The sequence below is a fragment of the Dendronephthya gigantea genome, unplaced genomic scaffold, assembly GCF_004324835.1.
Source record: "Dendronephthya gigantea isolate DGI-Jeju-01 unplaced genomic scaffold, DenGig_1.0 000062F, whole genome shotgun sequence".
Taxonomy (NCBI): Eukaryota; Metazoa; Cnidaria; class Anthozoa; order Malacalcyonacea; family Nephtheidae; genus Dendronephthya; species Dendronephthya gigantea.
Window position 1 is genome coordinate 1,337,675 of NW_021163072.1, and position 27,126 is coordinate 1,364,800.

The 27,126-nt window shown below is 36.8% G+C and overlaps 1 long non-coding RNA gene and 16 pseudogenes across 1 annotated transcript; 16 read left to right on the forward strand and 1 right to left on the reverse strand.

The window, feature by feature from the left end:
* The first annotated feature begins 4,055 nt into the window (after positions 1 to 4,055).
* LOC114530474 lies at positions 4,056 to 4,174 on the forward strand (annotated as a pseudogene).
* A 365-nt stretch (positions 4,175 to 4,539) lies between these two features.
* Positions 4,540 to 4,658, forward strand: LOC114530446 (annotated as a pseudogene).
* Positions 4,659 to 4,782: 124 nt separating this feature from the next.
* On the forward strand, positions 4,783 to 4,901 carry LOC114530444 (annotated as a pseudogene).
* A 124-nt stretch (positions 4,902 to 5,025) lies between these two features.
* Positions 5,026 to 5,144, forward strand: LOC114530459 (annotated as a pseudogene).
* Positions 5,145 to 5,511: 367 nt separating this feature from the next.
* LOC114530443 lies at positions 5,512 to 5,630 on the forward strand (annotated as a pseudogene).
* Positions 5,631 to 5,963: 333 nt separating this feature from the next.
* Positions 5,964 to 6,082, forward strand: LOC114530468 (annotated as a pseudogene).
* Positions 6,083 to 6,927: 845 nt separating this feature from the next.
* On the forward strand, positions 6,928 to 7,046 carry LOC114530442 (annotated as a pseudogene).
* Positions 7,047 to 7,169: 123 nt separating this feature from the next.
* On the forward strand, positions 7,170 to 7,288 carry LOC114530481 (annotated as a pseudogene).
* A 537-nt stretch (positions 7,289 to 7,825) lies between these two features.
* On the forward strand, positions 7,826 to 7,943 carry LOC114530479 (annotated as a pseudogene).
* A 122-nt stretch (positions 7,944 to 8,065) lies between these two features.
* LOC114530475 lies at positions 8,066 to 8,184 on the forward strand (annotated as a pseudogene).
* Positions 8,185 to 8,479: 295 nt separating this feature from the next.
* On the forward strand, positions 8,480 to 8,598 carry LOC114530461 (annotated as a pseudogene).
* Positions 8,599 to 8,721: 123 nt separating this feature from the next.
* Positions 8,722 to 8,840, forward strand: LOC114530476 (annotated as a pseudogene).
* Positions 8,841 to 8,947: 107 nt separating this feature from the next.
* On the forward strand, positions 8,948 to 9,066 carry LOC114530482 (annotated as a pseudogene).
* A 120-nt stretch (positions 9,067 to 9,186) lies between these two features.
* LOC114530477 lies at positions 9,187 to 9,305 on the forward strand (annotated as a pseudogene).
* A 124-nt stretch (positions 9,306 to 9,429) lies between these two features.
* On the forward strand, positions 9,430 to 9,548 carry LOC114530458 (annotated as a pseudogene).
* Positions 9,549 to 9,682: 134 nt separating this feature from the next.
* Positions 9,683 to 9,801, forward strand: LOC114530466 (annotated as a pseudogene).
* A 15,157-nt stretch (positions 9,802 to 24,958) lies between these two features.
* LOC114530434 lies at positions 24,959 to 26,374 on the reverse strand. Its single transcript, XR_003687764.1, has 3 exons — positions 26,343 to 26,374; positions 25,651 to 25,747; positions 24,959 to 25,493 (listed from the first exon to the last, which is right to left on the reverse strand). It is a non-coding gene; the product is annotated as an uncharacterized LOC114530434 (long non-coding RNA).
* Between the last annotated feature and the right edge of the window lie 752 nt (positions 26,375 to 27,126).

The window sequence follows — 27,126 nt, forward strand, 5'->3', positions numbered from 1 at the left end:
ACAACACGAAGAATCGTAGCAGCCTAAAATACACTTTTTATGCCGCGAGAGACTAGCTATATTGCCTATATACCGCATCTTGAGGTTTCAGACGTACCGCATACATACCACATATTATGTAAAAGTGATACCAACTATTGTAAAAAATGTAAAGTAGTGACTAATACTAGAAAATTGCATTCCTAAAATTAATACGAAATATCTACATTAGGACTGAATATGTAGGCTATCTATCTATATTACTGACATCATACCATATTGACATTACACCACATAAGCGTGCATGGTATACGACAATTAATGTTATGGAATTTGTAGCTGCTTCAAACGCGATATACTTATCATATTATTTGCATTCACTCACAATCACTCACATTGCGTGTTTTTGCACTTAAAATAAACCGGAATTTTATTAGTATTTTCTCACCTCTACTTAGAAAACATCAGCTAGAATTGCGTGCTTGCTTTGCACAACAGACACAGTGCATCTAGGCTTGGCTACCGCATTTCCCTCACGTTACAAAATTCAAACCTGCACTCGCACGCAATTGGTACAATCTTTCCCTATAAAAGGAGTGCGTCATGATTTACTAAGCATTTTGAATTCAACAAGCATGGCTTCCAGCACGAAGAGAGCAAAGAGGGGGAAATTTTGTGTCTGCGGAGCTCCTGGATTGCGCAGTTGCATGAATACATATCACGTTGAGGGGATATCGCCGAATTTTACTTCTATGAGTTCTTCAGTAATACGCTCAGCACACTTTGAGAAATCTTGCTTCGGAACACGATATCACATTGACGTCCCGGACGAGCTGAAACCAAAGGCCAGATATCTATTAGAAGGGTCTCTACCAACAAAAGATTAAGTTTTTCTCGAGAAATTACCAGCGACATCGCGTACGAAAAGAAGGGTGAGTCTGGCGATATTCCATGCAGCAAAACATTCCTCATTTGCCTAATTGAAATATTGTGTCCAAACAGTTTCTTTGTCATAGTCGGTCAAAGCTTTTTTGCAATTTGAATTGAAAATAATTGTGAATCTTGCAGATTTTACGGGATCAGCTATCTCCATCGACAAGTTGCGCAGGCGAATTATCCAGTCCTGAAGCAGTGTCATCGGCCCCAAAATAAGTGACGAGTCAAGTCCCGATCAGGCAGAAATGTTAAACGTGAGCATGGAGGAGCTTATGCAGAAAACAGAGGGGGAAGCAGAGGGTGACAACTCAGAGACGGGTCATGAATCTCTGTGTGTAAATTGTAGCGTAAAACAGGAGAGAATTGAAAAGCTTCAGAAGTTGCGATCGAAGCAAAAGAAGCGTAATTTGAAGTTGCGAAAAGAGAATATAAACCTCCAAAAGGTTTGTTGTAACCAATTACTTATATATTAGCTATAACACAGCACCATTTTATCTCGTGAAAACATTGCGTTTTGGCCACCTGGATGTGATTGATCATTTCACTGATTTATTGTGTTTATCGTTTTAGTTAGTTGAAAATATGCAAAAAGATTTGTCCTCTGAAGAAAGCAGCACTGATGAAGCAGAACACAAAACATGTGAAGATATTGGTGTTTTAGACGAAGTATGTCATTTCGATGGTGAATTAATGGGGGATAGTTCGGATGATGATTTAAGAGGGGAAACAAAAGATCCAGACTGGAACGCGAACATGGAGGACGAAGAAGCTAAAACATCAGATGATGACGAGCTTGGCAAAACGGAAGATAAAAATACGTCGCCCAATGTGAGGTAGGTCTTTTTTATTTATAACATTTTGCAACAAGCATTATTCTCCGGAACTCTTAAAAATAATTTATCTTTTATTTTAGATCGGCTGATAGTGAACCAAAATTTATTGTGTTCTACAGTATGTTGGTTTCACTGTTCTCATTGTTCTGTTTTGAATGCAAGCCACAATCACCAAGTGTTAATGTCAAAATGCATGGATCAATGGCAATAGTGGAACAAACATGCAAATCATGCAAAGGTTATACGTGGAGGAGTCAAGCGTTGGTCCTGGGAAAGTATCCTGCTGGTAATATTTTACTGAGTTTTGCGATCCTGATGTCTGGATCCTCAATTAGTAAGGTTCTGCAGTTATTTAGGCATATGGCCCTTAAAATGTACTGTGCTAGGACTTTTTTCTACCATCAGAAGAAATTTTTGTTGCCATTAATACTGCAATATTGGGAGAAATTTCGGGCTGTATTAATCGGTCAACTGAAGGGTATAAAAGATAGCGTTTGGGCTGGAGATGGTAGATTCGATAGCATGGGACACAGCGCAAAGTATGGGTGTTATACAATGTAGAATTGTAACCTGACAAAACTTGTACACTTCGAACTACTTCAGGTATTTTAATTTACTTCAATGAAAATACCTATAGGGTGACAAAGATGTCCAAGAAAGGCATTCCATATATAGGGGTCACCTACCCAAAATTTATATTGGGTGAAGAAATGGTCAGGGAAATTTCTGTTCCAGCATCATATAGTATGTATAAATAAATGTGTAAAATGGTATGAATCCATAAATTAATACTAATGTTGTTATTATAACATCTCTTCAAGGTTATATAGATGAAATGTGTCATGAACTTCTGTACAAATGCAACAAGGAAGATTTAAAAAAGATGTATGAAACATTCATATTGGCATATTGTATAATATAACATACCTGATAATGAGAAATTAAAGTAATAAATTCACTGTACTTTTTCTTTTAATGTGTGCCTATGTATCTATTATGGGAGTTTACTAATATCACATTTAGGAAACTCAAAGTGCAGACAATTATTTCTCCCTTTCAAAACATCAAGTTCTCTGCGTTTACATTAAGTTCTCTGCGTCGATTCTTTGTATTCGGTGGTACTTGAAGATGAAAATCTTTTCCTTATTTCATGATACAGGCAGGCTGGAAGCGGTCTAGAATTGTCCCACCCCAGCATGCCAAATATCCATCTCACCACCCATCTATATGCCACGGCTCATAAATACCTAAATAATCAAGCAACGAGTCGTTAATTTCATGTGTGCGTTACATAACTTTTGTTGTGTATAGCCGAAATCGATAAAAGACTCTGCATTTCAACCTATTAGTACTAATTTGTACACATGAGAACATAAATAGCAATGTTGTACAAATATGTACATACTCATTTTGCCGATCTTGTGTCCTGCTTGTTGGCTTATGATATTTTTCCCCCGACTTGTTGGAGAGAAAAGCTCCTGCAGTCTCTAACACTGTCCGGTGTGTGACCACAGCATAGTCCCAATGTTGTGTTATGCATGCTGCGTCCTTGCCCTCATTCGTAAACTTGCCCATGCACTCGAGAATTTCTTTGCAACAATGATATTCTCTGGCGTCCTGTAACAACTCTACTCTGCAATGTCCGCATGTGCACCTTAAAATATACAGACGAATAAAAGGAAAAGGTTGTGGTTAAACAGCCTAAAATAATATTACTTTCATGAAATTACTTACCATGAGTTAACAGGTAAATCTCCCTTAAATCTCGATTCAAACGTTTCGCACAGAATACCGTCTTCGTCCGTTTCGTCTTCCTCATATTCACTATCTGCCAGTGGCTCAAATTGGTAAGGCTGAACAACAGACGATTGCTCAGCGATGTCCTCATTATCTGATGACCCTTCTGTCTCCGTCTGTGACTCGAAACTTTCGTTATCAGACATTTTTTACGCACAATATATAGAGTCAGTATTAAAAAAAGCTTTGTGTGATTGCGTGATCTTTGTTATTTTGCTATACTAAAACACGTCAACGTGTCACACTTGGTCAAACTGCATACATCACAAGGGCCAAAATTCTAGATACCAGTCTTTCGCCAGTAAATAGTCTCAAAATCGAACTTTAATCGTAAATTTCACAAACTTCTAGTTCGAATTTTTCGACAAAGTTGGTATATTTATGATCGGAAAAGACAAAATTTTTAGAAAATGCAAAAAACCCGATATTGAAATTTTCATTTCATATACACTTTAAAAAGGAATATTTTTTTTCATTTTATCCAAAAATATTCATAGATCAGAAGCTCTTGCCTAGGTCCATACCACTTGGAAAGCCCTGGTTCTCATCTGATCACCAAAGTTAAAAGAAGTCAGACGAAGTTAGTACTTGGGTTGGTGACCTCTTAGGAATACTTCGTGTTGTAAGCTCCTTTTATTTATTCATAGAAAATTATTCCAATGTTCTCATCAATTTGCCTAAAAGGAATATTTTTTTTAATTTTATCCAAAAATATTCATAGATCAAAAGCTCTTGTTTTCTAAAAAGCAATGTCAACGTCCATACCACTTGGCAAGCACTGGTTCTCATCTGATCACTGAAGTTCAAAGAAGTCAGAGAAGTTAGTACTTTGGTGGGTGACCCCTTAGGAATAATTTGTGTCGTAGGTTCCCTTTGATTTATTCAAAGAAAATTATTCCAATCTTCTCATCAAATTGCCTAAAAGAAATGTTTTTTTTTAAACTTTACCAAAAAATATTCATCGATCAAAAGCTCTTGTTTTCTCAAAGGCAATGTCTACGTCCATACCACTTGGGAAGCACAGGTTCTCGTCTGATCACCAAAGTTAAAACAAGTCGGGCGAAGTTAGTACCTGTATGGGTGACCTCTTGGGAATACCTCGTGTCGAAGGATCCTGTTGATTTATTCCTGGAAAATTATTCCAATGTTCTCATCAATTTGCCCAAAAGGAATATTTTTGTTTAACCATAAGAAAAAATATTCATAGATCAAAAGCTCTTGTTTTCGCAAAGGCAATGTCTACATCCATACCACTTGGGAAGCACAGGTTCTTGTCTGATCACCAAAGTTAAAACAAGTTGGGCAAAGTTAGTACCTGTATGGGTGACCTCTTGGGAATACTTCGTGTCGTAGGCTCCTTTTGATTTATTCATAGAAAATTATTTGAATGTTCTCATCAATTTGCCCTAAAGGGAATATTTTTTTAAATTTTATCCAAAAATATTCATAGATCAAAAGCTATTGTTTTCTTTAAGGCAATGTCTATGTCCATACCAGTTGGAAAGCACAGGTTTTCAAATAATCACCTAAGTTAAAACAAATCAGGCGAAGTTAGTACTTGGATGGGTTACCTCTTGGGAATACTTTGTGTCGTGGGCTCCTTTTAATTTATTAATAGAAAATTATTCCAATCTTCTCATCAAATTGCCCAAAAGGAATATTTTTGTTTAACTTTCCCCAAAAATATTCATAGATCAAAATTTCTTGTTTTCTCAAACAAGATGTCTACGTCTATACCACTTGGGAAGAACAGGTTCTCGTCTTATCACCAAAATTAAAACACCTCAGGCGAAGTTAGTACCTGTATGGGTGACCTCTTAGGAATACTTTGTGTTGTAGGCTCCTTTTGATTTATTCATGGTAAATTATTCCAATGTTCTCATCAATTTGCCCAAAACGAATATTTTTGTTTAACTTTCCCCAAAAATATTCATACATAAAAATTTCTTGTTTTCTAAAACAAGATGTCTATGTCCATACCACTTGGAAAGCACAGGTTCTTGTCTGATCACCAAAGATAAAACAAGTTGGGCAGAGTTAGTACTTGGATGGGTGACCTCTTGGGAATACTTTGTGTTGTAGGGTCCTTTTTGATTTATTGATAGAAAATTATTTCAATGTTCTTATGAATTTGCCCAAAAATATTCATATATCAAAAGCTCTTGTTTCCTTAAACAAGATGTCTACGTCCATACCACTTATTTTTGTTTAACTTTCCCCAAAAATAATCATAGATCAAAATTTCTTGTTTTCTCAAACAAGATTTCTACGTCCATACGACTTGGAAAGCACAGGTTCTCAACTGATCACCAGATCAGGAAATTGTCGTTCTCATCAATTTGCCCAAAAGGAATATTTTTGTTTAACTTTCCCCAAAAATATTCATACATCAAAATGTCTTGTTTTCTCAAACAAGATGTCTACGTCCATACCACTTGGAAAGCACGGGTTGTTGTCTGATCACTAAAGTTAAAACAAGTCGGACGAAGTTAGTACTTGAATGGGTGACCTCTTAGGAATACTTTGTGTTGTAGGCTCCTTTTGATTTACTGATAGAAAATTATTCCGATGTTCTTATCGATTTGCCTAAAAAGAATACTTTTTTTTAATTTTATCCAAAAATATTTATAGATCAAAAGCTCTTGTTTCCTGAAACAAGATGTCTACGTCCATACCACTTGGAAAGGACTGATTCTTGTCTGATCCATGAAGTTTAAACAAGTCAGGCGAAGTTGGTACTTGGATAGGTGACCTCTTTGGAATACCTCGTGTCGTGGCCTCCTTTTGATTTATTCATAAAAAATTATTTCAATGTTCTTATTAATTTGCCCAAAAGGAATATTTTTGTTTAACTTTCCCCAAAAATATTCATAGATCAAAAGCTCTTGTTTCCTCAAACAAGATGTCTACGTCATACCACTTGGAAAGTACTGATTCTTGTCTCATCCCCGAAGTTCATCAGATGAAGTTAGTACTTGGATGGGTGACCTGTTGCGAATACTTTGTGTTGTAGGCTCCTTTTGATTTATTCATAGAAAATTATTCCAATGTTCTCATCAATTTCCCCAAAAGGAATATTCTTTTTTGATTTTATCCAAAAATATTCATAGATCAAAAGCTCTTGCTTCCTCAAACAAGATGTCTACGCCATACCACTTGGAAAGCACTGATTCTTGTCTGATCCCCGAAGTTTAAACAAGTCAGGCGAAGTCGGTACTTGGATGGGTGACCTCTTAGGAATACTTTGTGTCGTAAGCTCCTTTTTATTTATTCATAGAAAATTATTCCAATGTTCTCATCAATTTCCCCAAAAGGAATATTCTTTTTTGATTTTATACAAAAATATTCATAGATCAAAAGCTCTTGTTTTCTCAACAGCAATGTCTACGTTCATACCACTTGGAAAGCACTGGTTCTCATCTGCTCACCGAAGTTAAAACAAGTTGGGTGAAGTTAGTACTTGGATGGGTGACCTCTTGGGAATTCTTTGTGTCGTAGGGTCCTTTTGATTTATTCATCGAAAATTATTCCAATCCTCTCATCAATATTCCTTAAAGGAATATTTCTTTTTATTTTATCCAAAAATATTCATACATCAAAAGCTCTTGTTTTCGCAAATGCAATGTCTACCTCCATACCATTTGGAAAGCACAGGTTCCCGTCATATCACCAAAGTCAAAACAAGTGGGGCTAAGTTAGTACTTGGATGGGTGACCTCTCGGGAATACTTTTTGTCATAGGCTCCTTTTTATTTATTCATAGAAATATATACCAATGTTCTTATCAATTTGCCCAAAAGGAATATTTTTGTTTAACTTTCCCCCAAAATATTCACAGATTAAAATTTCTTGTTTTCTCGGGCGAAGTTAGTACTCTGATGGGTGACCTCTTGGGAATACTTTGTTTCGAACGCTCCTTTTGATATATTCATACAAAATTATTCCAATGTTCTTTTTAATTTGCCTAAAAGGAATGTTTTTGTTTAACTTTCCCCAAAAATATTCATAGATTAAAATTTCTCGTTTTCTCAAATGAGATGTCTAGGTCCATACCACTTGGAAAGCAAAGGTTCTTGTCCGATCCCTGAAGTTTAAATAAGTCAGGCGAAGTTGGTACTTGGATGGGTGACCTTCTAGGAATACTTCGTGTCCTAAGCTCCTTTTTATTTATTCATAGAAAATTATTCCAATGTTCTCATCAATTTCACGAAAAGGAATATTTTTTTTGATTTTATACAAAAATATTCATAGATTGAAATTTCTTGTTTTCTCAAACAAGATGTCTAAGTCCATTCCACTTGGAAAGCACAAATTCTCGTTTGATCACCACAGCTAAACAAGTCGGGCGAAGTTAGTACTTGGATGGGTAACCTTTTGGGAATACTTCGTGTCGTAGGCTCCTTTTGATTTATTCATGAAAAATTTTCCAATGTTCTTATCAATTTGCCATAAAGGATTTTTTTTTGTTATTTTATCCAAAAATATTCATAGATCAAAAGCTCTTGTTTTTTCAAAGGCAATGCCTACGTCCATACCACTTCGAATGCACAGGTTCTCGTCTGATCACCAATGTTAATACAATTCAGACGAAGTTAGTACTTGGATGGGTGACCTCTTAGGAATATTTCGTGTTGTAGGCTCCTTTTGATTTATTCATAGAAAATTATTCCAATCTTCTCATCAATTTGCCCAAAAAGGAATATTTTTGTTTAACTTTCCCCAAAAATAATCATAGATTAAAATTTCTTGTTTTCTCGGGCGAAGTTGGTACTTGGATGGGTGACCTCTGGGAATACTTCGTGTTGTAGGCTCCTTTTGATTTATTCATAGAAAATTATTCCAATCTTCTCATCAATTTGCCCAAAAGGAATATTTTTGTTTAACGTTCCCCAAAAATATTCATAGATAAAATGCTCTTGTTTTCGCAAAGGCAATGTCTACGTCCATACCACTTGGAAAGCACAGGTTCTCGTCTGATCACCAAGATTAAATCAAGTCGGGCAAAGTTAGTACCTGGATGTGTGACCTATAGGGAATACTTCGTGTCGTAGGCTCCTTTTGATTTATCATAGAAAATTGTTCCAATGTTGTTATTAATTAGCCCAAAAGGAATATTTTTGTTTAACTTTCCATAAAAATAATCATAGATCAAAAGCTCTTGTTTTCTCAAAGGCAGTGTCTGCATCGATACCACTTGGAAAGCACAGGTTCTTGTCTGATCACTAAAGTTAAAACAAGTCAGGCGAAGTTAGTACTTGGATGGGTGACCTCTTTGGAATACTTCGTGTCGTGGCCTCCTTTTGATTTATTCAAAGAAAATTATCCCAATGTTCTCATCGATTTGCCCTAAAGGAATATTTTTTTTTAATATTATTAAAAAATATTCATAAATCAAAAGCTCCTGTCTAGGTCCATACCACTTGGAAAGCCCTGGTTCTCACCTGATCACCGAAGTTAAAAGAAGTCAGACGAAGTTAGTACTTGGGTGGGTGACTTCTTAGGAATAGTTCGTGTCGTAAGCTAGTTTTTATTTATTCATAGAAAATTATTCCAATGTTTTATCAATTTCCCCAAAAAGAATTTTTTTTTATTTTATACAAAAATATTCATAGATCAAAAGCTGTTGTTTTCTCAAAGGCGATGTCTACGTCTATACCACTTGGAAAGCACTGGTTCTCATCTGATCACCCAAGATAAAACAAGTTGGGCGAAGTTACTACTTGAATGGATGACCTCTTGGGAATACTTCGTGTCGTAGGCTCCTTTTCATTTATTCATAAGAAATTATTCCAATCTTCTCATCAATTTGCCCAAAAGGAATATTTTGTTTTAACTTTCCCCCAAAATATTCATAGATTATAATTTCTTGTTTTCTCAAGCAAGGTGTCTATGCCCATACCGCTTAGAAAGCACAAGTTCTTGTCTGATCACCAAAGTTAATACACGTCGGGCAAAGTTAGTACTTGGATGGGTAACCTCTTGGGAATACTTTGTGTTGTAGGCTCCTTTTGATTTATCATAGAAAATTATTCCAATGTTCTTATCAATTTTCTTATCAATTTGCCCAAAAGGAATACTTTCTTTATTTTTATCCAAAAATATTCATAGATCAAAAGCTCTTGTTTTCTCAAAGGCAGTGTCTGCGTCGATACCACTTGGAAAGCACAGGTTCTTGTCTGATCACTTAAGTTAAAACAAGGTGGGCAAAGTTTGTACCTGGATGGGTGACCTCTTAGGAATACTTCGTGTCATAGGCTCCTTTTGATTTATTCATAGAAAATTATTCCAATGTTGTTATTAATTTGCCTAAAAGGAATATTTTTTTTTAACTTTTCCCAAAAGATTTAAAGAGTCGTATATACTTTCCCAAAGTTTTGGAAAAGAAGCGTAAGAAGTTTCGAGCTGTTATTGTTAATTTTGATAAAATAGAAATACTGTATATGCTGCAATCATGGAATAATTAATTTTGGACAAGGCTAAAAAAGCTACCTCAAACAAATAGAACATTTTTCATCCACCAATGTTTTTCGCCGCAAAGGCGCAAACCTTAAATGTCAAAATATATCAAGCAATCAAACTTGCAAAACAGGAAAAAATCAAACAATGAACGTTTAATGGGTGGGAGGCGGAAATGAGTTCTAGTAAGCATGTGGTACTTTGCAATCAGCTGTGATGGTCTCGTAACGTTTTTTGACGACGTTACTATATTAACTTGTATTATATGCTTAGTATACGAAACGTCAAAAATGCCGCTATATACGGAGTGGAAATTGTTCCGACTTAACTATACCATGATTATTTAGCTTTTAACTATAGACAGCATGTTGAAATATTAGAATAAACGCTAGTAATCAAAGAATCACGCACATAATATAACAAGATGTGAAAACATTATTCCACGCAAATTGCGGCAATTTCAATATCAATTATCACTTCTTGCAAAAGTGATATCTCACTCGATACAATTACTAAGGTGCAACCATATTTCAATATAAATAATAACTATGGGGCAGCTAGTTAACTGTGAACACATGCATGCAAGCTATTAAATGGAAATTGTTGAATGTCATGTAGCTAACAGCCCCTCAACAACAAGAATTTAGAGTTCTTTTAGTTTTCAGTAATGTTTAATAATCTGCACTTTAAAAAACCACGATGCGTGAATAACCTTGAAAAAACGTTCAAATGGAGAAGTTTGGGTGATGCCACAACATTAGTATTTACTGGTTTTGCATGACAAAACTTTTGCCATAGCTTCACATAGCTTCATTCGTAAATTATACCAAGTCGTTGAAACAATGCGTCCTGGTGCTGTTTAAACAGGAACGGAATCAAATTACCAGGTACCTGACAATTAGATGCAGCTTGAAAACGTGGACAGCTAGCTCGAATGCATTGCAGGTTAAGATGAAAGTATACCAAGGAGATCTTAGGTGATGTCGGCTGTTGGCCATCCTGGAAATACTGTCTGCGTAACTGTGTGACTATCACGAGGTCGTCAGGTGGTAATGCTATCTTGCCTTCTGGCTTCAGAGTTTGTCCGCATTCGTTACAACGAAACACTCGCTTGTCTAAAAATGCCAATCGGCCAAACATAAAAATGCCTGGGGAAGGTTTAGGCCGTATAGGATGATGTTGGATCAATGAACACTGACCAAGCTGGGACGATAGAGTAACGGGAAGCTCACTTAGAAGTGGTTGGATTGATGGACACTGACAAAGCTGGGACGATGGAGTAACGGGAAGCTCACTTAGAAGTGGTTGGATCGATGGACACTGACCAAACTGGGACGATGGAGTAACAGAAGGCTCACTTAGAAGTGGTTGGAGTGGTGGGCACTGACTTAGACCTGTTGGGAGTGGCGGGGGCTGACTTCGCGCCGGCTGGAGTAACGGCGACCGACTATGAGCTGGTTGGAATGACGGCAACAGACTAGATGCTGGTTGGAGTGAGGGCGACCAAGTTAATACTGGTATGGAGGGTGAATGTTGACCGATGCCTAGCGTAGATTGCCAAAGCTGACTAGGATATGTAAACTGAGAGGTCGGAAGCAGACCGGCAACAGACTGGGACGAATAATAAGATACCCGAATTAGGGAAGTTGGTTGACACACAAAGCTCCGTCCAAAACATGACTTTGGGAGTTTGACACCAGCTTGTTCGGACTGTGTGAGATGAAGAAAAGGTTGCTGGCTCACTGGTTGTTGACTAGCTGCTAGTTGGCTCTGGTTGATAGCTGATTGGGTTTGAGACAAAACCTTGCTCGAAATGACAGCTTTTCCTTGTTGCGGTGGTTTGTTGGATGCTCCTTTCCTCCGTCGAGTACCCAGCTTTTTACCAGCATTCTTTGATATATTCACATTGACCAGCTCGGTTAGGTTCAAGGAATGCTTGTTACTTTTGAACCGTTGGAGAAATGGTTTCAAGATGCTTTGTTTCTCAGCCACTGCGAGACTGTGGGAGCACAAGTTGTATGCGCACCAGTTGACGCAAGCTTTATCACACTGAATTCTTCCATTCGTCGATGCTGTTACTCTGTGTGGATCGCAAGATGACTTGTTGTTAACCAAGTATGTACAGTTTAGTGAAGACTGATTATTTTAATCTCCGGGAACGGGAATTTTCCACATCTGAGATTCGTCGTTTACTGTGTTGGCAGCTTTTTGGAACATACCTTCAAGCGGTGGAAAAGGAATGTCGATAATGCCTGACTTATCGAGGGTTACGGAAAGACAATTGGTATCCAAAACCCTTTCTGACTCACACTTTGACTGTGACATCGAAATGGAAAAGAATTCTTTCTTTAAGGTTACCTTTTGTTGATCGCTCTTTCGAAAGAAATTCGTTTCTTCCACATACAGATGGGAAAATTCTTCTGTCAGTCGGTACTGACCTCTCCCAATAACGGCCAGGAACTGCTCGTCTTTTTGGCGGTTTATTTCAGCTCTTATTCTCTTGGGAGGAGCACGTTCTGCGTCTTGGAAAACTTTGGATCTTCTTCTGCCTTAATGAGGCGGTTCAAGGACTCGTTGGCATTTTGAGTGTATACTGTGGGCGGGTATCCCAGACCACACATGGATCGTATGTCCGATCTTGCAGTTTCTCTGATGATACTTGCTTTTTCGTTCAGAAAGTATTCCACAAATTTCTGGCCATTCGTGTGGAGGTTGATCCATTTCAATGTTACCATTCTTATTATAAATATGAGAGCCCAACATATAACATTTAAGAAAGCCATCAAAACAATTTAAAGTTTAAAAGTAAATATATTTGTAACGTTTCGTCTTTAACCTAAGACATCTTCAGACAAGTGATATAGAATTACATGAGATTTGAGTATATATAATCTATTTACCTATGTAAATTAATGACGGATAGGAAGGTATAAGATAGTACATGACAAAACCGCACAGACGAAGGGACATAAACACAATACAAAAACTATGAAAACACGTTACAGAAGATTAAGTGGGATTGAACTGCCCTGGATGTTAAGTGAGGGTTTGAGTTTGGAGATGAGGAGGCTTTCATGAATCATGAGTTAATGTTTGTCAGAACATGAAGAAAGAATTTTAAAATCATCAAAGTCGGCACAGTGCCCTGCAGCGGTTATGTGGGAGAAGATGCTGGACAAAACTGGACTAGATGACGGTTTTCCAGTTATAGGGGAAATTCCCAAGTGTTCCGATACTCTGGTGTGTAGATGGCGTGTGGTTTGACCCACGTACGATGCGGAACAGCATCGACACTTGAAAAGGTATACAACACCAGATCTCAGAAACTTGGGAACTTTATCCTTAAATGGAAAAAAGGAAGAAATACGTGTGGTGGAACGAAAAACAAAGCGAATATTAAGATGCGGATAAGCAGCATTACAAAGTCGAGTAATTTGACTGCGAATCTGAAGCGAGTGGGAACCAGTGAAGGGAAGGCAAAAATAGACCATTTTCTTTGAAACTGTGTGAATAAGTGGTTTTGGCTCTAAGGTGTTGTTAAGGAAGCGACGAAATCCTATCGGATACTTCAAAATTTGAACCTCTGAAAGACGACACAGTTAAACTCACCCTGAAACGTGAGAATCAAGTTAAAGCGTTGCTAAAGAAACTGAAGGCTGGCAACTGCATCAACGAAAGAACTTACAATGAACTGTATCCCACTGGTACACGCATTGGCATACTATACGGACTCCCAAAGATTCATAAATCCTCTATTCCTTTAAGGCCCATTCTATCATGTATCAATCACTATTCGTACGCAATAGCTAAGTTTTTCATTCCTTTCCTTACTCCAATCTCTATCAGTTCTTTTGTCATAAAGGACTCGTTTTCCTTTGTTCAGGAACTGTTGAGCAGTGACATTGATTCAGACCATGTAGTTATAGCCAGTTTTGATGTCGTATCATTGTTCACTAATATTCCTGTGGATGAAACGATTGAGATCATCTCAGATCTCATTTTTTCAAACTGTATGTGTTTTGAAGGCCTTGATCGTTCACAATTCACCAAACTCCTATCTCTTTCTGTTAAAAACTGTCATTTTTCCTTTAATGGCCAGATTTATCAGCAGATTGATGGTGTGGCTATGGGTAGCCCTCTAGGACCACTCTTCGCCAATATTTTCATGTCTTTCCATGAGAAATCATGGCTCTCCAACTGTCCCCCTTCTTTCAAACCGATTCTATATCGACGTTATGTTGATGATTGTTTTCTTCTTTTCAGATCCTTGGACCATGTTCCTACTTTTCTTAATTACCTAAACTGCCAGCACCCTAATATCTCCTTTACATCTGAATTGGAAAGAGACGGAAAGCTGCCTTTCCTAGATATTGAAATAACTCGCTCAAGAGGTAAATTCTCCACCTCTGTTTATCGTAAACCCACATTTACCGGTCTTTTTACCAACTTCCACAGTTTCATTCCTGTTGAATATAAACGCTCTTTAATCTCCTGTTTACTTCACCGAATCTTCAACCTCTGTTCTAGTTATGAAAATTTTCATATCCAACTTGAGGTTGTTAGGAATTTGTTCAACTTGAATAGTTATCCCGCTCATATGTTTGACGAATTAGTTCGTCGCTTCCTTAACAACACCTTTGAGCCAAAACCACTTATTCACACAGTTTCAAAGAAAATGGTCTATTTTTGCCTTCCCTTCACTGGTTTCGCTTCAGATTCGCAATCAAATTACTCGACTTTGTAATGCTGCTTATCCGCATCTTAATATTCGCTTTGTTTTTCGTTCCACCACACGTATTTCTTCCTTTTTTCCATTTAAGGATAAAGTTCCCAAGTTTCTGAGATCTGGTGTTGTATACCTTTTCAAGTGTCGATGCTGTTCCGCATCGTACGTGGGTCAAACCACACGCCATCTACACACCAGAGTATCGGAACACTTGGGAATTTCCCCTATAACTGGAAAACCGTCATCTAGTCCAGTTTTGTCCAGCATCTTCTCCCACATAACCACTGCAGGGCACTGTGCCGACTTTGATGATTTTAAAATTCTTTCTTCATGTTCTGACAAACATGAACTCATGATTCATGAAAGCCTCCTCATCTCCAAACTCAAACCCTCACTTAACATCCAGGGCAGTTCAATCCCACTTAATCTTCTGTAACGTGTTTTCATAGTTTTTGTATTGTGTTTATGTCCCTTCGTCTGTGCGGTTTTGTCATGTACTATCTTATACCTTCCTATCCGTCATTAATTTACATATGTAAATAGATTATATATACTCAAATCTCATGTAATTTTATATCACTTGTCTGAAGATGTCTTAGGTTAAAGACGAAACGTTACAAATATATTTACTTTTAAACTTTAAATTGTTTTGATGGCTTTCTTAAATGTTATATGTTGGGCTCTCATATTTATAATAAGAATCCGTTTTCCGCCTGGCAAATCTCTAACCTCAATGTTACCAATTCAACAGCAGTGTTAAATTGTTCCACGGACGTGCAATGGATTAGTCCTCCTTCTACTTTGTCGTCTACGTCCTTGCCAAAAATATCATACATGACTTCTAAAGCAGTTTGGCCAGTAATGCTACATTCTGCGAGCTTTCCCTTGACATTGTCTTTCATGTGGATGTCACAAGAAAGATGCTGTGCATTTGGAAATACTTGGGCGAAAGCTCTGGAAATATTCTTTTCACCGTCTGTGCCATAAACAAGGACGCCGCTTGTGCCTTGGTGGTACTTGGTCATCACAAGGGGCAAGCTTTGATATGACTCCAGATACTTCTGCTTATGGAGAATGCCAGGGCCGATGAGGACTGGATGGTTTCCTTTCTCTGTTTTCAACATCAGGTCTCGGTAGGTCATGAAAGTGTAATAGAATGCAGCAATATGAAAAGTTGCGTCCACCCCCAGAATACAAAACTTTTTGAGATTGGTGCAAAAGCGTTCAATGTCAATTAGTTGCTGCTGTGTAGCGAAAAACACAATCGGTTCCGGAAATAGAGGAATCTCTCGAATAAGCATGTCTTCTCTTCTTCCTTGCTGTTCTTGCTTGGCCTTTACCAAAACTTGAAATAAAGGATCGTTACTGGAAGTTGAATGGTATGGTGACACACCTTTCTTCATTTCTTTGGCAATGTTGTACACTTGGGTTTGATCTCGCAGGAAGGCACCTGACGATTCAATCTTCATAATCCCTCCTCTTTCGTCAATAACTTTATGCACAGTCTCGCGTGCCGGCACATCTACCAGTTTCTGTTTTATCATGTTCAGGGTACTCTTCATTGTTCTTTTATAATAATTGTAAAATTCGTCAAGTATATTCTTGTTACCTTGTATTCGCTTGGGTGAAGGTTCATCGTCAGCCTCTCCCAATTTTCTTTTATAGGTGGCCATACATCCACACTTTAAAAAATATTTACACTGATGTATAGTATTTAATTAGAATAGCAGTAGTATCTTTTAGTTGGTCAATGAATTATCTTGGCTGTTTGGTCATAGTTCAGGTCTGAATCTAGTTTAATAGTACACGTAAATTAGCTGCCATATAGGAACTGACATAAAAGAATTCTTGGATCATGTGACATACTGTAGCTCGCTTTTCTCGCCACATTTGTCCAATCGATAGTGTGTATGCCAGAGGCTCGGAGCAGTTAGACCGCTTCGCATCCATCTTGCACAACAACACCAGCATTCAATTTACATGTTGTAATTGAATAATTTTTAACGGATCATGTAGAAATATTATATAATATATTCTATGCCGTCGAATAGAATAACATGGATGCATGACAGATTATTTCACATTTTCACACCGCTAATAAAGTTCATACTATGGTGGGTATAAAAAAGTAGACACTTGCATGACTTGGTAAATAAATTGTCTTCTAGTCATACGCGCACGCATCCGTAAGGAAATAGGTACTTACTTTTTGCATACTGGTATACATTCCTTTATACATTTATAAATACATACATACTTACAAACAGATCTTTTTCGCTTGCTTCGTCCACTTGAACACCAGGTTTCTTTCGAAATAAGTTCAACACCTAAGTCGCAGTTGGCCTGGCTTCTGGATTAAATGTGCAGCAAAAGTGAAAGGCCTCTTCAAGTTGACGCCATTGGGTAATACGCAGATTTTCGTATTTTTCATCATGATTGGGTAGGATTTCCCGTTTCATGTAATTGGTCAATTGGGTAAATGAGCATCCTACAAGAGAAGCCAGTTGCCTTAACTTTGCAGGCCGACTGGGAGGGCATTATCTGAATAACCAGTTGTTAGAATTAAACTTAAATACGTTTCGCAAACAAGAATTTGCCAAAACTTTGCACTTCCTAGAAATAAATAAAATGGCCATCCGAGTAGAATAACAATATGCCAGACAAGCACTACAATTGGTAATAACTAATGTTCTTAATGTTTTTTTATTGTCCTGATCCGCGTCTGGGTCTTCTTATATACGACATGTAAGTTTATATAAATCTCCTGCCTGTTCTGGCATTTTAGGTAAAATATGAAAAAAATAGGTACGCAATGCGTACATGTGGGTAGCCTGTAAAACATGATTAACTGCAATATTTTTAGTCTTATGTTCTAATGCCATAGACAACGGAATAAACGCGCTATAGTTAGCTGGTTGAATACAGTTATAACGAAGTCGATTTATTACACAATCTATATATTATAAGATTTTATTGTATTAAATACATTTTACGACAGATCAAAACATATATAAAAGCATTTTTACAAGAGATAGGAAATGAAATTTTTTTAAGCAGAATAGGTGAACAGAAGAAAAAAGAGAGTAAGGTTCCGAGATGGTGGCACACATCGTCTGATAACATAAAGCTTAGTTTAGAAGGAGAAAAAGAAGGTTTCAGACTTCTTCAAATTATTTCGTTTTGATGTCCCTTGATTATCAGCATGTCTTTGTTACATACAAGATTGGTTCTTTTGTTGATAAATCAATGTTATAGTTATGTTAATAGTCAATAAAGGTTAAACGTTATTGTTCCAGTAAGATTATACCACTTGTTTGCCAAAGTTTATTGACAATACGTTTCACGATTATAACTGAAGATGATAGTATGATTTCATTGATCCAGTAGGAAGGTACAGGTGGTTTGCAATGTTGATTACAGATAACTTATCAGCACCAATTAGCTGGACATAATAGCACCAGTTCGTAGGTCCAAAAACTGCGTGGCTTTTTGCAAGTTTAAATTTATCAGTTGACAGAATATCTTATCCCTGTGGTAATCTGTCCGACAATCAGTCAACATTGAATGCCATCAATCATCATTGATATGAATGTGTATTGCTCAGTAGTAGTTACCATGAAGGTATGAGTAGCATTTACCAGAGGTTACCAGAGAACTTTGTTCTTGTTTGGCATTCGTTGCTGCGATGAACAGATTACAGTTGCGGTATGTGGAGAGAAGATGTCTGGAAAGGGGAACGAGGATTTCCGATATATGCGTTGTGGTCTTTTTATCTTCGGATTAATTTAGCGTTGATCCACGCGGTTGGCAACAAGCAACGCTGACATTTTTAAAACGTCTTTGTGATTGTAGCTGATTCAGACCTGTAAAAAGAAAAAACTCGCGTTATCAAAGAAACAAACGCATATGTATAGCTAGTATGCAATACGAATCTATTATTTACCTTTAAATTATTAGTTTCAGCTTCGACATCGTGTGAATAATTTGAAAATATGCCACCGGAACCTAAAAATAAAGGAAATGGTCAAATTGCATGAAAAGAAAATGAAAAAAAACTCAAAATTAAATGCTTACCTTTTGTTAAATTGGAGCCAGGCCAATAAATATTGGCCTGTGTTCATCTAACCATGTCAATACTATGGTTGTTCTTGTAACATGCTAACGCTATAGTCGGACGTGATTACCTCCTTACCTGGGTTCATCTTACCATGTCAATACTATGGTTTTTCTTGTAACATGCTAACGCTATGTCTGGATGTGATTACCTCCTTACCTTTAGAGAGGCCCAAATTGCTTTGTGATCACTAAAGTAAGTTTCAAGAGTACCTGCCTGGATATCCTCTTCAATCAAATTCGTATACAGATGATCAATCAATGTTCCATTATCTGTTGTAGAACTAGTTATAAGTTGCTCGAGGCCATTGGTATTGATCATAAGATTGTACAGTGATCTTCGTTCTATCTCATCAAGCCAGTTGACATTAAAGTCTCCAATGATTATAACCTGTGGAGAAGGATGTTCCTCCAATGTCGTAGAAATGGCAGCCAAAAGAGATGATAATGCAAGTGTTGGAGATCTGTATATTCCAATTACAATTAGGTCTGGACGTTCGACCATCTTCATAATAGTTACCTCGATCCCATGACAGTTTCTTGCACAAGGATATCCAATAATCATAGGAAGTTTAGAATAAACAGCTGTTCCATGATATGGACGGTTGAGATTTGAAACGTCGTCATTTCTGAATAACTCATGGCCTTCAATTGCGTACATTTCACCAGGATCTTCTTCACGAAATCTCGTTTCGGTAAAAATTAGGATATCAGCAGACGTATAATTAATATCTTTTCGTACATCTTCAATGTGTTTGTGCAAAGATCTTGCATTAAGATAGCAAATTTTTAAATCAGTGGGATTCAGCATACAACGGAGTGAAACAAAGATCTAATTTATACTCATTTCTCAGTAAGTGCATTTCTTCTACAACTTTAGGATCAACGGAAATCTTACTTTCGCAAAGATCAGTTATATATAGCCCTTCGATTGTTGTTACTCGGCTTAGAGCGACGTAATGAATATGAGGAATTGCTCTTCTTGTATTTAAATTAACGACGATTTGTGACTGAGTATCACCTTGTGATCGATGAACCGTTTTCGCGGCAGCTGGCCTCAAAGGAAATTGCTTTCTTACCACTTGAGCAGACTTCGTTTTACCTACAGCAAATTGCGTTGTAACAGGTTTTATTGGTGTCCAAGTACTTAGTATAGATGTACTTCGAGCATAGAGAATTCTATTTTCTTGTCGGGTTTTCTTTCCAACATCTTCGTCGTCAAACTGAACCCAAACGATGCCAGAAGGTTTAGTATTATCAGTCAATTGAACATGCTTAATGACATTACTTGCACCGTTTGTCAGACCATCATCAGTGCGTATATTCACCGCAATTTCTGTTCGTTGTCCGACAGCAATATGCAGTTTATAAGCCAACTGTTTTGAATTTTTCAAAGGAACATGTGGTATTTGTCTCATTATCTTTTCTTTCAGTTCAGCTGAACAGGCTCCAATTACGCTATCTTGTGCCCTGATTATGTATTTATCACGATCATCAAATGATTGATAAACTATATCATTGTATTCATCAACTAAAGCATTTTGAATGAATAAACGTGGGGCTTCTTTGGGGCAAGCACTCTCTTCAATACATCTTTCCTTTAGTTTTTGTAGATCACTCGGAGTATGATTACCTTCACGAAGTCGATTAAGTATCTCTGCAAAAATCTTGCTTTCTCTCTGTCGCATGATTTCATCAAGCTCAAACATTCTAAAATATTTTCTCCATAAGTTCGGGCAAGAACATCATAAGAACTTAAAGACTGAACATCTGTAAAAATGTAACCATCCATTACAGGTTTGAGTTGAAATAAGTCACCAATTGTGATTATGCTGACACCGCCGAAATCTTCTTTACTACCTTTTAAATCTTTAAACGGTTGTTCAATTGATGGTGAACATGCTGTTGCCAACCATTGATATCTCATCAAGCAATATTAACTTTAATGAACTTAGTTCGCATCTCATCGTATTCAGTCTTCCAGAATCAATGGTTTATAATTTTTCAATGACTGACTGGCTGGAATGCGCAAGGCACTGTGAATCGTGTTACCTTTTATAAGATATGCAGCTTTTCCTGTTGGAGCAAGCAATAATATATGAATACGATGAAAATCGTCCCCTGCTCGTGAATTGTAATACTTCAATGCTGCCTGGTATATCGATTTAATAAGGTGAGACTTTCCGACACCTCCACTTCCACTGAGAAATGCGTAAAATGGCTTTTCTGATGTTTTTATCAAATGCAGAGCATGATAGAAGAATTCTCTTTGCTTCTTATTTAGCAGCTGAACTAAGGTTCGATATTCGTTATCTTGCATTTCATTTAAAATCAACGGCTCATTATTTGGTAAAGAAGACGGTATGCCCAAATTTTCAGCAAGATGATCAAATGTTTCGTTTAAATCAGGATGTGTATCCACGCATCCTTCATCCTGATCATGTCGTTCAACATCTTGTGTCACAGGTGCAATGGTATCAAAAGCATCATCATCACATTCGTCTAAATGATGTCCAATTTCATTTAAGTCTTCACTACAAACAGCATATTGTTCCATTTGCTTACTGATTTCTTCATTTCGAGCTAAATAGTGCTCTTCAAAACAGGAATAATTTCCCATCAAATCGGTTTGCTCATTCCGCCAAGGAGTAAAGAGCATAATTAACTCGCGATAATGTTTTTCAGGTTGAGTCTCTTTATTGAACCAGACACTTCGGATTACTCTAGCTCGAGATCTTTTCCTTATTTTCATATTTTCAGGAGTTTTTACAACGTGAAGATTATCGTCATTTATTAACAACTCGTCGTCATTATCTTCATCATTATTTTCTAATGGAAGATTATCAACGTCAGGCTTGTTTGTTTTCCTATATGTTTTTTGACCACAAGAGTCGTACCATGCTGCCCAATCGGCCAGCGTCACATTTTGCAAACAATCAGGTCGTTCTACATATCTTTTTAAAAGACCACCAGACTGAATTTCTTCTGATTCATCAGACATTTTCTCTATTTCACTCAATGGTTTAAGTAATTCGACTCTTTCAGAAGGAGGAGATGTGTTAATGAAAATTACACTACGTGACGATTTTCGCATTGGAAGTTGCAAAACAATATACACGGCTTCTTGTGCACATATTTCAACAGAATTCAAAAATTTGTTGCCAATATCACGAACTTGCTGTTTGATATTTGTATTACCTTCTTTCGCTTCAGCACAAGCTTTACGCAGTAATTCACTCATTCCTTTTTGACCTTTGGAAATATATGATACAATATACATTGCACATGCATATACATCTAAGACATATTGAATGTCCATATTTGCTCGCCATGCCCGAAGGCAAACAGGATTGTAATTATTGATTCTTAATTCATTTGGACTTCTTTTTAAGAAGATTGTCGGAGTATTCAAAGATGATCGTATAGCAAGAATATATTGCCGTTCCGAAACACCTAACTCTTGCACTAATTCATCAAAAGTAATGTCTTTACCTTCCTTAAAATCATTTAGTTTCGTTTTAATCTCTTTCCACAATTCTTTGCTGGCTTTAGCAACAGTTGAAGAGATATCTCCATCGAGTGGATAAAGAATCTGAGTACATCTGATTGGTGGTTGTGGATAGTTGAATCTACAAATATTTTAGACTTTTTCCTGCAAGTATGAGAATGTCTGTGTGTCTGTCTATTTACAAGATCAAGTAATTCTGTATCATCTTCTGGTTTGCTGCAGGTAATTATGCTATCAATATAAGCAACAACATCTTCATCTTTATCAACACCAAACACAGGTGCATTTTCAAGCCATATCAACATATGAATATGAGGTGATCCCCGCTGTTGGTATTCAACTCTATAAAACCAATCTTTAATTTTTCCTAATGGAGCAAGCTCACTCATTAAGACATCTTTTAAGAAGGTATTGAACTGAAAATCAAAATGTCTTGAACAGGTTACTGGGTCACTTTGTATTAGTCGACACCTTTCCTCCCAATTAAGATTGTTCAATTCGTCATCACTATAATCCTTGTGATCAATAAGTTTACCAAGAATTCTTAATAAATGATTCCATTTGGTTTCTGCTGACGAGAAACTGCAAAATAATGATGCTGGTCCTAACTGACGAATCATGGCAAACAAGTCTTTTTTGGCTCGTTCAAAATAAGGTGGTGAACCCCTAAGAGTTTTCAAGAATCTGAAACCATCATCATGGTTTATTAAACTTTGTAAACCTTCTGCAGTTTTTAGGTCTCCAGCAGTAAGTGTTCTGTACCTATTTTTTTTTTCGGAGTGCAATCTGCGACTGACCAATCAAGAATTTCATTTGTAACTTCTTAGCTTTGAAGAATATATTTTCAACACACATGGCAGCTCGTCGATCAGATCTTCTTAACTCAGATTTACATATGTCACTATAGTAAACACTTCTTAACCTTTGTTTATCATCAGGTCTTTTTTGTCCAAGAAATATGCCTGGATATGACATTTCTTCAGAGTACTGATCTCTAAATATACTCAACGGCCTGTTACCTTCACCAGGAGCAACATTATAGATTTCCTGTCTCACTATCACTGACAAAGTCTGGAGGAGTCAACATACTATCAGTTACTCCAGCTGGTATTTCTGCTTCAGCCTCACTCCATTCATCTTCAGGGAGGTTTGATGTTAAATCATCTGCACCATTTGATGTCTCAATATCACTGGTCACATCCAATGACTCTTCCAGGTTTCTCAACCAATTCTGGTTTATAATAATTCCTTGATCTTGATACAAAGCACTTGTGTTAATTAACCATGCAGTTGCTTGCATTACTTTGTGAGGTCTTATTCATTGAAAGTGCAGAGCTTTTGTATTGTAATCTTCGTTTAAGTTGAACTTTAATAGTACCCATCTCATCTGATAGTCTGGGCAGCACATTAACAGTGCTGTTTACATCTGCAGGCACATTGACAACATTACCAGTAATCTTGAGTTGGCCACCTCTTGGGGCCTGAAAAATCTTTTGAAATGCCAACCGAGGAGCAATAAGTCGACATTCTAGTTCATTTAGATCAAAGAAAGAAGGTCTTTCTGGAAATTTCATGCCATTAGCAATTGCACAAGGGGGACTTTGCTTTTCTTTAAATGGTTGTTACAAGTTTGACAAAGCCATTCAATGTTATCAACACTTTTTATATTTTGTAGATACTTGGTTATATCAGGATTGACCATTCTTAGTCTGTCTGCCAGAGAAACAGAATGTTTATACCATAATTGGTCACAGCAAGTGCAAACATACAAAGGTCCTGTAGATACAGAATTATGAAAATTTCTCACAAGTGTCAATGTATCAATATCTTCACTAGGCAAGTAACAATTCTCAGCATTTGCAATATTTTGAACTGAATGTGATTCATTACTTTTCTTTCGCTTTTCAGAGCGAGTTTTTTCTAGAAGCTCTCTTTCTTTCTTTCTCTTTTGCAATTGTTGCATTCCTTTGCTCAGTAGTTTCATTTTGTTTTGTTGCTTTCTTAGCATTATTTTTTGCAAGTCTAGCTTCCTTTTCCTCTGCTGACTCATTTTGTCTTCTTATTTCACAGCATTTCTAATTTTTGCAAGTCTAGCTTCCTTTTCCTCTGCTGACTCATTTTGTCTTCTTAATTTCTCAGCATTTCTATTTTTTGCAAGTCTAGCTTCCTTTTCCTCTGCTGACTCATTTTGTCTTCTTACTTTTCAGCATTTCTATTTTTGCAAGTCTAGCTTCTTTTCTCTGCTGACTCATTTTGCCTTCTTACTTTCTTCAGCATTTCTTTTTTTTGCAAGTTAGCTTCCCTTTGCTGAGTGGACTCATCTGGTCTCACCCTTTTTCTACATGTATTACCAATTATTTGATTGTTCAATTCTTTTCTGTTAACATTATGTTGTTCAAGTAGCTGTAGTATCTGTCATATCTGTATTTGTATTATCTTCTGTAGACAATGCTAGTGTCTCTAAATCATTATTATTGATGCACTTTACGCCCTTTAACTCAAATGGCAAAACAATTTGCTTCATTGCACCTTGATGTTAACCGAAAATACTCTCCAAGATTTTCTATCCCTTCCACTGATATCAAAACACAATAATGCAATGGGATGGTCTACCATACATATCTCGTGAATGAGAATCAAACACTTTAAACACATCAGGAAAAGGCATCATGATTGCCACAGTGTTCATACCAATTGTAAGTAAACAACTTTTATAGTTTAAAGAATAAAATACTTCATTCAAAGCATGCTCAATAGTCACATATGGGAGACTATTTTCACTCAAATATAATGCTCCTGAAAAGGAATCACTGTATTGCAAATTAAAGGTATGATTATCTATGTCTACAAACTCAGGGACATCAGTTAATAATAAATAACTCTTATTTATACTTTGGCTGATAACACAATACAAACTGTTTCCACTTACTAAAATTGTGTTTAGAATTGACTTGTCCCAAATATTGACTGATTTAATTTCTTTGTAAACAATTGCATATAGTGACATGGCAACACACTGCTTACCAGCATTCACACCAAACATTAAGTCATTACCTTGATTAAAATCAGCATGGATTGTACAAGCAGGGTCAACTATATCATTTATAGTCCTAGGACCTGGATTTTCCTCCACATCATTTGAAAGTCTTAGTAATAATGGCACATAAACATTATATAGTATCATTTGAACATACCATAAGCATAATTCACTGTTTTTTTGGCTCTTATTCAATTGGCTTTTGAGATAAGGCAAGCAGAATACATTAAAGTAAAACATTAATAGTAATTGATTCCAAAGAATACCTTTAAGACGACACAGACTGTTGCGACAATCTGTAAAATTGTGATGTGAACCAATCCTGGCCCGATAAACTTCAATAGTCACACCCATATTTATGGTCTAGAACTCAGAAACCAAATGTCAATTCCAGACTTTATAAAGTGTCTTATTTGTCAGTAATTTGCCTGCAAGTCGGCAGTAATATTTGGGTATATTATAAGGTCGTCAGTATTTGTAAAAAGTGTTGTAACTGCAAGTTGGCAGCAATGTTAAATTGTTTGTTTGAGTATACCAGCACAACGGCTGTCGTTTTATATACCCGCACAATGGCTGGGTTCAATTTCAATACCTGCACAATGGCTAGGTTAGTTTCAATACCTGCACAATGGCTAGGTTTAGTTTTGATACGTGGCCTTTCACGTGAATAGTACCCTGATCTATGACGACCAGTGCGAGCAACAATGGCTCCAGTTTATTTGATTTTTGATTTGATTTTTGATATTTTGATTTGATTTTATTTGATTTTGATACGTGCACCTTCGACACGTAGAGCGCCTGACAAACCGTCAGTGCAGGCAAGTTTGCCCCGAATATATAATATGTTATATGTACGCTCCAATAATTCGATTGTGATCGAAATTCCTCGAACACGGTAGAAAAACGAGCGATAAAAATAACAAATGTCACAAAAATACACAAATTTTAAAGTACACACCTTCGCTTTAAAATTTGACAAACGTCGTCCTTCGAAAACAACGAAATTTTCCGAAAGTAGAAGAACTATAGGCAATCGTAAAACGAACGTACCGTTCGTCATCTTTCGTATATCCGACGATTGCCGAAGATGTGGCACCACACACAAACATCCGGACACTTTTTCGACTACATAGTGGTTAGCCGCGCATGCGCAGGCTACACACAAAAATTCTATCAAAATAGCGGCAATTTTTTGAGATAGATATGCAAGTTTTTTTTTTCATTTTGACGAATTATAATTTTTTTGGTTTAGTCCCTAAAAAAAATAGTTATGGACATACAATTCGACCATTTTCCATGCATCACTGGGTGTGTCCGGTTTCTAGGTAACTATGATAGCTGCAATTCATACAACTCTTTTATTCAGAATAACTTGTGGATCCTGGTTAAATTAAATGGAAGTCATAAAAATGTATAATTGAAATGTGGAAGCACTGCTTTGAAATGTAAAGAATTAAAAAGTCGCACGCTTATTTAAATGACATATATTTTTATTACATATTTTTTATTACATGACCAATCCTAGCGACCAAATATCAGCTTTTTTTAAATCATCTTGGCTTGCTTGCACAAGTCGCCGCAAGTGGATTTCTGGTGCCATATATGCTGGAGTCCCTCGAATGATTGATTCTGTCCTGGATACCAAAAGTGACTTCGTTTGTAAATCAAGAGATCGACTTAAAACTTGGGAATACTTTGTGTCATAGGCTGCTTTTGATTTATTCATAGAAAGTTATTCCAAT